Source organism: Suncus etruscus, chromosome 11 (assembly GCF_024139225.1).
Source record: "Suncus etruscus isolate mSunEtr1 chromosome 11, mSunEtr1.pri.cur, whole genome shotgun sequence".
In the NCBI taxonomy this organism is placed as follows: Eukaryota; Metazoa; Chordata; class Mammalia; order Eulipotyphla; family Soricidae; genus Suncus; species Suncus etruscus.
This window is the reverse complement of record NC_064858.1, coordinates 43,045,523-43,057,600: the sequence shown is the minus strand read 5'-3', so window position 1 is coordinate 43,057,600 and position 12,078 is coordinate 43,045,523. Positions and strand designations below refer to the sequence as shown.

General features: G+C 37.1%; 1 non-coding gene across 1 annotated transcript; it reads right to left on the bottom strand.

Annotated features, from left to right (window-relative positions):
* Positions 1-4,082: 4,082 nt before the first annotated feature.
* LOC126023426 (U6 spliceosomal RNA) lies at positions 4,083-4,189 on the bottom strand. Its single transcript, XR_007500550.1, has one exon. It is a non-coding gene; the product is annotated as a U6 spliceosomal RNA (small nuclear RNA).
* Between the last annotated feature and the right edge of the window lie 7,889 nt (positions 4,190-12,078).

Genomic DNA, 12,078 nt, shown 5'->3' with positions numbered 1-12,078 from the left:
CCAGGAGTAACCCTTGAGTGTAACCTGGTGTGGCCCCAAAACCAAAATAAATAAATGAATAAAATCCTTAGTTGTTCTCCGTTTCTCTCTAAAGTGAGTTCAGAACTCTAGACAGGCAAGAGACTTTCTAAACCCTTTATCTCAAGCTAGAGGTACATGCGTTGCCAGGCAACTTTTAGTTTCCCAAGAAAACTGTGTTTTCCCCCATTTTCATCCCTCAGATACAGCAGGTAAATTTTCAAAATGTATAGAGCTTTTGGAGCCACAGGCCAAATTTCTAGATTTAAAAGAAATGCATACATTAATATAACACTGAATACGACACATGTTTAAAGCTTTATCAGACAAAACAATACCTTTATAGCTGTCCCAAAATTGGGTTTAGATTTTGAATTTTCAGATTTTTAGAATTCTATATAATAATTCCACTGCTCCTTAATACCACTCTACCCATCTTCCCCCACTTTATTTGACTGCACAATGTTTCATAGGTGGGTGTATGGGTATGAGTACCTCAGCCTGCATATCCAGGAGCCCTCCACTTCCCTTACACATGAGCATTCCCTATTGGTAATCTCACAAAAAGTTTGGTCTTGCTTGCAAGGACGAATGAAACCCCATAGGTCTTTCAATGGGTTCCCAGAGGCAAAATCACTTGAGATTCCAATTTTCAGAACATGGTTTCAAATAAAAGAGTGTGAGTAGGGCTCAGTGGGGAGAACTCTTGTCCTAGAGATTCAAGCTCCCGGGAGAGGGGACAATGAGAGGAACACTAAGTTACTGGGTCTTTTTCCAGGCCTAAGAGTGCCTGAGGTATATATTTTCTTCTCTGCTTGAATGTCTTCCGACATATATGATCTGTACGACTGACATTCATCTTTCAGATATTATCTCCTCTTTAACTCCTTCCACCTATTAGTCTGCATTCTCTCAGCATGGTTAACATGCTTTCTTTAAAGTGGCAGTAATACTTCATATGTGATTCAACTTCTATGCATATCAATTTACTTCATAAGGGAGACAATTAATCTACCTAAAATTGGATAATGCAAACAAATGCTTTTTATTGTTTAGTTAGGAATCAAATAGCACACTGGATGTTCTCCTATGGAGAAATTGATTTGTCATTTTTTCCATACCTGTTTTTCATCAGGCAAATGTTTTTTGAAGCCAGAAAGACAGTACAATGGGCAAATTGCTTGTACTGCTAACTCATGTTCCATTTCCTGGAGCTATGGTATATAGTGCCTTGAGAACTTTTAGCAGTGATCTCTGAAAACTGCCATGTGACTCCCTACCCCAAATGATGCTTGAAAGCTAGGGTTTAACCTTTATTTAATTTTGTATTTTTTGTGCCCCCTGTATTTTTAAATAATATTTTTATGTAAGAACCTTGATTACAAACATGTTTGTAGTTGGGTTTTAGTCATAAAAAGAATATGCAGGGTCCAGAGAGAAAGCATCAAGGTAGCGCATTTGCCTTGCATGCAGAAGGACGGTGGTTCGAATCCCAGCATCCCATATGGTACCCTGAGCCTGCTGAGGGTTATTTCTGAGTGTAGAGCCAGGAGTAACCCCTGAGTGCTGCTAGGTGTGACCCTAAAACAAACAAACAAAATATGCCCCTTCATCATTGAAACATTCCCACCACCAATGTCCCATTTCCCTCTTCTCTCACCCCCCTCTGCCTTTATTTGAGACAGGCATTCTAATTCTCTCACTCCTTAACATTGTCATGATAGTTGTTGTGTAGCTATTTCTCTAACTCATTCACCACTTTTTGTCGTAAACTTCATATTGTGAGCCAGTCCTTCCAGCCCTCATCTCTATTGTCTCTGGGTATTATTACAATAATTTGTTTGTTTTTCTTAAATCCCATAGATGAGTGAGACTTTGCTGTGTCTATCTCTCTCCCTCTGACTTACTTCACTCAGCATAATAATTTCTATGTCCCTCCATATATAGGAAAATATCATGACTTTCTCTCTTTTGATAGCTGCATAGTATTCCATTGTGTATATTTACCATCATTTCTTTAGTCATTCATCTGTTGAAGGGCATCTGGGTTGTTTCCAGGTTCTGGATTTTGTAAATAGTCCTGCAATGAATATAGATGTGTAGAAGCATATTTATTTTGTGTTTTTGATTTCCTCAGGTATATCCCTAGGAATGGGATAGCTGGATCATATAGTGGCTCAATTTCCAGTTCTTTTGAGGGATTTCCATTTGTTTTCCATAAAGGTTGGACTAGATGGCATTCCCATCAGCAGTGAATGAGAGTTCCTTTCTCCCCACATTCCCACCAGCACTGATTCTTATTTTTTGTGATATGTGTCAGTCTCTGTGGCATGAGATGGTACCTCATTGTTGTTTTGATTTGCATTTCCCTGATGATTAGTGTTGTGGAACATTTTTTGATGTGACTTTTGCTATTTGTATTTCTTCTTTGAGAAATTGTTCATTTCTTCTCATTTTTTGATGGGGTTAGATGATTTTTTTCTTGCTCAATTCTGTCAGTACCTTGTATATTTAGATATTAGCCCCTTATCTGATGGGTATTTTGTGAATAGTTTCTCCCATTCTGTGGGTGGCCTTTGTATCCTAGTCTCTATTTCCTTTGAGGTGCAGAAGCTTTTCAGCTTAATATAGTCCCATCTATTTATCTCCACTTTCACTTGATTGGAGAGTGATGTTTCCTCCTCAAAGATGTCTTTAGTCTCAGTGTCATGGAGTATTTTACCTACGTGTTGTTTTAGGTCTGATATAACTTGGTATTTCTAGCACAAAACCCAAACAGTGTAAGCCAATGTATGCAATAGATCTTCTATCAATGTCTTTGTAGTAGAGAAACCTCATTAAGAGAAGTTTCACACTGGAAATGTGGTGTCATAGTGAGTCAACATCTATCAGAAGAAGCTTGGCTGTTAGTGTTAAAAGTCAGATTCTTCTGATTCTTGGTCTGAGACTCTCAGAACCACATTGCAGAATGGTAAAGAGAAAAATGATTCAAGTTCTTCCATCTAAAATCCTCTTCAGGGATTAGCGTGCTTCTGTTTGAGACACAACCCAATGTGCATGTTAATGCTCATCATTCAAAACCCTTTATTATGTAGAACTCTGCTTGTCTTCACATGAAACAGAGGATCTTGCAAGCCTTTTTCCAAGAAGAAAACATGTGGGCTTTGAAGACCACATGTTTCTCAGCATTTATGATCCAGGAAGTAGTTCCCTGTTTGCTTTTAATTGTTTATTCTGATGAATGGAAGATAAGAAGAACTCAGGAAATACGGTCAGGGAAAGTCTTTAATGATGTTTACTTGATTACAATTATGAAAGTTCTCTGAACAATCTACCCCATCATTTGCTCTAGCGGTTGCTAAGTAATTTCCGATCCAATCCCACAATTAGAATAAATGGTCCTGACTGTTGCTTGGTCAGGAAACTCTTGTTCATCATTCATTCATTCATTCTCTCACTGGGGTTGTCCTGAACTGTGATTAGATGTAGGAAAATGTTGTGCATAGAGCCCAACAAACAAGAAATGAAGGGGAATAAAAATTTTTGAATGAATCTACTGTAGCCTTCTTTGACTGTTCTATTTATGACTTTATCCAGTGTATATAATTGCTCAAGGCAATAAAATAAAATAAAATAGCATTTTTAACATTGAAATAGAAACAGATCATCTAAAATCAACATGAACATTTTTTCTCCTAAAGGAATAATTTATGAGAACTAATATATTAAAATGTGAGCCTATAGTACTTATAATATGCTATCCACAGAGTGTTTTGCATTGGCAAGTTTATTTAATTCTCATGATGTAGAGGCTACTGTCCCTATTTTATAAATGAGAGTGCTGAGGCATAGGGAAATAGGGATTTTAACGAAGTTTATATAAGAATTTGGAAAATTGGGAGAGCCCAGCCTGGCCTATCTGTTTCTAGAAACAGGACACTTCTCAAGCATGTTTTGTGATGTAAAGAAACAACTAAAGGCATTTTTGCATCAGCAAGACCCTAAAGGTCTAGATCAGGGGTGGCAAACAAGTTTAACACAAAGAGTCAAAAAAAAAATTTTTTTTAAATATGGAATGCTTCACGAATTTGCGTGTCATCCTTGCGCAGGGGCCATGCTAATCTTCTCTGTATCGTTCCAATTTTAGTATATGTGCTGCCGAAGCGAGCACAAAGAGTCAAAAATTTAAACTGTGAGAGTCAGAGAGCCATACCACGCAATGACCTGCCAAAAGAGACACTCACAAAAAGCATATAATTTTAACAATAATATATTAAACACATATTGCATTTTGACATTTTGAGTGAGGATAAAAATTCTGTTCCCCACCCCTGGACTAGATTTTTAGCGAAGAATAGCAAAAGGATATAAGGCTATCAAATTTTGTGACACTTGTTTTCAGTTGCATGCATATTTTAGTTTTTACCTCTGGACCACTTGGTTTGTCTGATAGACTGATGAGCCACCAGGAGATAGTTTGGTGATTTTTCATTCATGGAATCACACCTTGTATAGTCATCCCCGACATTTCAGCCATCCTCAACCTGGAGACTGACCTCTGCAGATGAGGATTTTTATGAATGAAATATATTCGATTGAAGCTGAATGAAGAGCAGGCTGTGTTCTGCTCTCTGCCCTGGAGTCCATGTTCTTCTGGCAGAGAGGTCTTGTTTCCATGGCAACCCAACAGGGTATTCACGGTTGCAGGGCCCATGTGATCCGAATTTGATCCTAGATTTCACTCTCCATTCTTGCTTTCCTTGTGTTCCCCCACTGCCGAGCTTTATTCTCTTACATCTGATCTTATCTTCAGTTAATGATAGCCATATGTTGTAGGAGGGAAAAGAGAGGCCTACTGCCTGTGAAACCTTTGCAGCAGGGCTGAGGGGAAAAAAGCATTGATCTCAGCAATGCACTGGATGGTTTTGTAGGTTGAGGTGTGCACTGGAGTTCAGACTTTTCTGTTTCCAATCATGATGATCTTTGTCCTGGCCTTAGGATCAGTCAACCATGAAATGAAAAAATACAAAATGAATTAAAGAATGATAATGTCTTCTTTGTTCGTACCTGCTGATTGATCATTTAGAAAAAAGTTGAGTGGAATCATAAATAGGGATGGGAAGGAAATAATTACTGTGTAAATAAGTCCCTTAGAATTGAAACATTTATATATGTGTGTATTTATTTATATTTTTCTTCTTTTCCTTCTACTTATTCATTCATTTATTTATTTTTGCCACATAGTCAGGCTGGGCTCTCTCAACTTTCCAATTTCTTATATAACCTTATTTGAAAGTCCTATTTCCCTGACTCTATACTAAGGGCTTATGCCTGGTTCTACACTCAGGAATTACTCTTGGAGATGTACAGGGAACCCTATCCAAGGCAAAATACCTTACCCACTATACTATCTTTCTGGCCCCACATTTTCATATTTCTCAAGTTCCATAAAAGCCAATGTATTCAGTCTGTTGCCTTTATGGGGGGATGTAGAGGAAAAAAATAGTTTTAGTGAGACTTCAAGAGCACATGTGTAATCATGAATAGAGGAGTACAGATCTTATCTCATGGGTTGCCCTACTTACAACAGGAAATGATAATTATAATATAAAACTTTTGTAGACTTCATATGTATCAGTCATATTTCATACATCTGTTACTCATCCAATCAACCCCATGAGCTAAGCTATAGTGTATTTGTAGGATATTTACAGGTAGCTAGATAACTAAAAGTTTATGAAGGCAAATAAGTTTCCCCAAGTTAAAAAATTCAGAAGCAGTTTTCAGCCCCAAGTAGTGTAATAGCAGACTTAGAGAATTAACCCATTATTCTGTGCAATAGCTTCATGTTTGATATTTTCCAGTGTGACACATTCACATTTCTGTAGTATTGATCCCAAGTCTCATTTTTGAAAATTGGCTGCATCATTTAGCTCTTCAGCTTCATGCCAAAAATACTGCATTTTTGTTTATTCATTTGTATCTGTGTTCAAAAGTAAAAAAAAAAAAATTAAAATGGTTTTCACAGAAATTTACATTCTTTTTCAGATTTATGTATTCAGTTATGATATGTCACTAAAACTGATTAGGATCACTTGTGTATATTTGTATACACAATTTATTAATTTGTAAGTTGAAAGAAAAAATAGTTATTTGGTTTGGGTTTTTTTGGGGGGTCACACCTGGTGACGCTCAGGGGTTACTCCTGGCTATGTGCTCAGAAATCGCTCCTGGCTTGTGGGACCATAGGAGACACCGGGGAATTGAACTGCGGTCCGTCCTAGGCTAGCGCGGGCAAGGCAGATGCCTTGTGCCACAGCTCCGGCCCCAGAAAAAATAGTAAAACATTCTTTATTTTATTGTAAATCTGAATATATAAAAGATTAAATCTTTATCCAAAGAATTTTATCCATATAGCTGCAAAATAACATTTGTCATCATATCACTAATGACAACCTATTAAGTTTCATTTAACATATAGCATGGAATTAAATTTCATAAGAATGATTACTAAGTCTATTTACTAATTATTTGCTACTTAATCACTATATACTAATGATTAACTATATACTATTATTGATTTACTACTATTATTACTAATTCTTTACTATTTATTTAGCTATTTATTAATAAATCTATTCTGTGCAGTTTTAATCTTAGGGTCCAATAATATTTGGGGTTAGATTTACATTATTAAAAACTCAACTTTGGGGGAGAGATAGCACAACGGCATTTGCCTTGCAAGCAGCTGACCCAGGACCTAAGGTGTTTGGATGGAATCCCGGTGTCCCATATGGTCCCCCGTGCCTGCCAGGGGCTATTTCTGAGCAGATAGCCAGGAGTAACCCTTAAGCACCGCCAGGTGTGGCCCCAAAACAAGCAAACAAAAAAAACAAAAAACAAAAAAACAAAACAAAACAAAACCCAAAGAAAACAAAAAACAAAAAGAAAATTTAACTTTGCCATCCAAATTTCTGGCTGATTCCTAATGTTTCTATACCCTCTAGTGGTCTGAGATAGAACTGAAATAACCAGAAGACACTATAAGACAATTCCCTGGGAATGAGGTCATTTGTCCTGTTTGCATTTGCGTTGCTTGTCATGTCAGACAATTACTTTGCATACATTTTAATAGCAAAACAAAGTATAAATTTATATTTGGTGACACCATCATTTCTTAGGTTTCCATGAAACATTTGGATGCTATTTAAAAGAAAAGAAAGTATATATATATATATATATATATATATATATATATATATATATATATATATATATATATATATATATATATATATATATATATATATATATATATATATATATATTGGGGGGCACACCCTGGTGATACTCAGGTGTTACTCCTGGCTATGTGCTCAGAAATCGCTCCTGGTTCAGGAGACCATATGGGACGCCGGGGATCGAACCAAGTTCCGTCGTGGATTGACTGTGTGCAAGGCAAAAGCCTTACTGTTGTGCTATAGCTCCAGCCCCATATAAAATATTTTTATTTATTTTTATTTTTTATTTTTTTGGTTTTTGGGTCACATTTGGCAGCGCTCAGGGGTTCCTCCTGGCTCTCTGCTCAGAAATCACTCCTGGCAGGCTCAGGGGAACCATATGGAATACTGGGATTCGAACCACCATCCTTCTGCATGCAAGGCAAACGCTCCACCTTTTTGCTATCTCTCTGGCCCCTAAAATATTTTTTAAACTGTAATTAAATTCAACATATGCAGGAGCAGTGATTGCTTAAATAAACTAAAGGAACATTAATATAAGTTTGCACATTCATGGATAATGAAAATATTCCTGCCTCAAGTCCATGATGGTTACAAATGACATTAATCTCTTATTAAAAATTTCTTTCTCTTTATGTATATGCCTGTTTGTATTCTACCTATCCATAAATGTGACACATGATACATATGGACTTTAAAATTTCGGGGCTTGAGCGAGGGGGCAGCAATAAGGCATTTATCTTGCATGCGGCTGACCCAGGATGGACCTGGGTTCTATCCTAGAGTCTCATATGGTCCCCCAAGCCAGGAGCAATTTCTGGTCGCATAGCCAGGAGTAACCAGTGAGTGTCACCAAGCGTGCCCCCACCAAAAACAACAAAATTTTTTTTTATATTTATGACATTCTATAGGTATTAGCATTTTTAAATTGTCAAGTTTGTTTGTGATATGTGTGTGTGTGTGTGTGTGTGTGTGTATACATGTTTTTAGTTTTGGAGCCACACCAAACAATTCTCAGGGACCATATGAGATGCCAGAGATCCAACCCAGTTCAGCAGCTTGCAAGGCAAACACCCTACCCACTTTGCTATTGCTTCAACCCCTGTGTATGTATATTTTTGAATTGATGAATTATGTGTTAGTGCCTATAGAGAAGAATTAAATTCCTGGTACTATACAATTCCTTACTGTTACTTATTCTCATCTTTATACAGACATCATTTTACATGCTTCCATCTCTTTCTGTAAGATTCTTTACATTAATTTTCTTTACTTTGAGAATCATAACTCAAGTTTTCCAATCCTAATTAACAAACGGTTCTCCCTCCTTTCTCTTGCTCTATCCCCACAGGAGAAAGAATGATAATCCTCTGACTCCCTAAACATTCCTTTCTCCTGGCATTGATCAACAGCTCCTCTCAAGAAAATAAAAATGCTCCTAGTTTCCAGAGACCCTGTGGCATTATAGATTTTCCTTTAATTTTTTTTTTATTTTCTGTCCCTGAGTAGTTTATAATTCAAGGTATTTACTTCACATTAAAAAAAATTCGTTTGATGATTTGACAAGATGAGGGAACATTATCACCTTATCTTATCTCTGCACAGTTTGTGAGTCAGCCTGCTCAAATACCTTGGCTGGTCCACCCTTTTCAGGGAATGTTATGGTAAATTGGGAAGCTGCTCACTGAATTTGGTACCTGAACTTCTTGTTAGGATCATAAGAGATTTCTAATAAGCTGAATGGAGCAGCACTATCGATTATTACTCACCCCACCCTTCTTCCACCCTTGTGTATTATATATACTTCTTGATCACGTGCCTCATCCAATTTAATCCGAAAGGAAAATGAATGGGGTGGGGCACTCCCAAAACAAGAAGGTGAGTAGGAGATGCTCATCTGGGGAGCTCACTGGCTCTTTGCCCTCACTATTTGTTAACTCGAAATGGCTTAGATGCTCAGCTGTGCTGGAATCTCTGGCAAAGCAAACAGGTTGTCAGTGCTTATCAGCCTCAGGCAAAGAACAGCATCTTAAAGCTTTCAATGAAATTACCCCTAGGGTTTTCATAGCAGTCTTTCTCAAACTACAGGCTGAAGAAATAAATGTCTGAGATAGTCAAGCGAGCATTTGGGGGGGGTGATTAAGGCCTTTGTACTTTAGTTGGCTCCACTTCCTTCAGTATAAGAAAGTGGGCAATTGTTTCCTTTTAGAGTTTTCAATTATTATGATGATTTAAGCATATGAAAATCTAAACTAAACCCTCTTATATATGAACAGTTTTCTATGCAGTTTAATTCACTTTTTTTTTTAGCACATGGACTGGGAATTATGAAGATCCAAGTGTCCAGAATTTGCCCCAGAGATTTCTAAACTTCTGGTTTTCTCCAAGTTGCAAAACAATTCTGATGTGCTCGCCCCCTCAGCTTTTGGTAATTAACTCTTAGCTACCTCGATTGAACATGCAGTATCTAGCATCCTAGTATTCATTTTATTATTTCAATAGTCATGATTATTTTAACGAATTCTTTTCATTTTGATTGTTGAGTCCTATTGTCTTGTAACAATTTTCTTACAATTATTAAAAATAAAAGTAAACACCTATAAGCTTTATCATCTTTACCCCACCTTTGGTGGTTTTACAACCAAAATTATTGTGAGAAAAGAGAGATTCTGTTGTGAGCCAAACCTGTTCGCAAGACGCCAGCGCCTGCAAACTGATCCTTCGTGGAGTTTCGGGAAAAATCCGTGGGGAGAGAGTGGGTACACGGATGGCGAACGACGGAAAATATGTTGTAGAAATGAATGAAACCACACAGATAGTATGGGGACTCAACGTTATCAAGAAACGAGAGACAAATTTATTTTTTGAGCTGGCAGCTTTTAAAGGTTAGAGACTTGGAAGGCAGATGCAGATTCTAGACATCAAAGAGGCTGGGAAAAGAATGAAGGACTCTAGCTTAGATTAGCATATAAAAGAGCTGAAACTGAAGGTGAAAAAAGGCAGGTTGTTTTGGGTTTGCTAGTTTTGGGTAAAACAGAAGGAAAAAGGTAATTTACAGGTGGACTGTTTCAGAGTTTCGGGGAAACACTGAAAATTACAGAGGAAAACTGAAAATTGCTTCACTCATGAGCTAAGTGTTAGGAAAAACCTGAATTTAGGCGCCAAGGTAGCAAAAATTACAGGGAGCTATTAGATGGGAGACTTTTGGCTGTTTGATTGCTGTTCTAGTTAGAAAGAATTTACTAAGGCCTGATTTCTAATAAAGGTTTAAAATAAAGAGAGAAATAGTTACAGCCCTTATGAAATTATGTCCAAATAATCCACGCAAAGGGTCAAGTGATTTTGACTGCTTTTTGCGGGCCTTTTTGGCAGATAATTTCTTTTTTGAGGAGAGCACTACACTTTCGTGTGTGCCTCTCCTGAGTGGGGTGTAGCAAGATTCTTTTTTTGTAATGCTTATTTTGTAATGCTGTCTTTGGAGGAGGCATAAGCAGTCTCAACTAGAAGAGGTATGTGACAGTTATAAAAAAATAAGTAAGCTGAACTGTGGAAATTCTGTGGACTTTGGATATCTTTGGAGAACTATATGCTATGGGACATATTATTTGAACAAGATTAGTAGATGAGGGGACTGAATACATATTAGTGATGCCATAAAAACACACGATTGAAAAGTAAAACAACCTGCTTTACTCTATTATTAAAGACAAAACATTCTTCTTAGAAAAAACCAGACATATTCTTAATTCTATTGGTCATAGAAAAACTCATCTGATTTTGTCAAATCTAGTAAGGATTGGATAAAAAGACTCTTGAATTTTGAGGATGCTACTTTTAGGAGCCTTGATGTTGCATAAGATGATTAGGGTTTGGAAGTGAGAGTTGAAAGAATCAATATTGGCTGTAGAAAAAGAGAGATTTCTTATTATGTAATGGCAACCACTTCTATAAACCCGATTTACCTGGAGTTGCTCTAAGGCAGGGGTCTCAAACTTGCGGCCCTCGGACTGCAAACAGCCCTCCATACAACATATTGTGGCCCTGCCCTAGAGGAAACTTTTTTTTGTTTTGTTTTGTTTTAGTTGTTTGCGTCACACCCTCCAATGTTCAAGGCTTACTACTGACTTTGCACTCAAGGATCACCCCGACTTTGCCTTCTGCGGCCCGCAGGTAAATTGAGTTTGAGACCCCTGCTCTAAGGGTTTCTGAATACTAACTTATGTAATTCCCACAGCTGATTCTCTTCTAAAATTATTTTTTCAAACAAAGAGTAGTAACAGGCATTGAGAATAACATATACACACAGAAAAGACACAAAATCTAAGGACATTTGGAGAGGGACTTGGGCACTCAGGGTGGTGAAGTACAGTAACTGTGTATATCAAAATCATAAATATTAACACTATCTTAAGTGTGCTACTTACATTGTAATAATAAATAATATAAATACACGAGGATACATTTTATACTGATCATGAAACAGAATACCACCAGTACCCTGAAGATTCTCCAACCCCTTTGAATTTCCCCCTTTCCAAAGCTAACGACAATCCTGACTTTTACCATCAGAGATTAGTTTTGCTTGGTTTGGAACCTTGTAAATAGCTGGTAAAGTAAAATCATTTTATATTTAAATTCTGGCACTTAATATTCTATTTTTGAACTTTATCCACACTGTTGCATGTCATCATATGTTTCATCATAGTCATTGTTACATCCTGTATTATACTGTGATTTATTTACACACTTTAATGTGGTCAAACATTTAGGTTATTTCTAGTGTGAGTTTAACCGTCTATAAGTTTGGCTGTGTGTATAC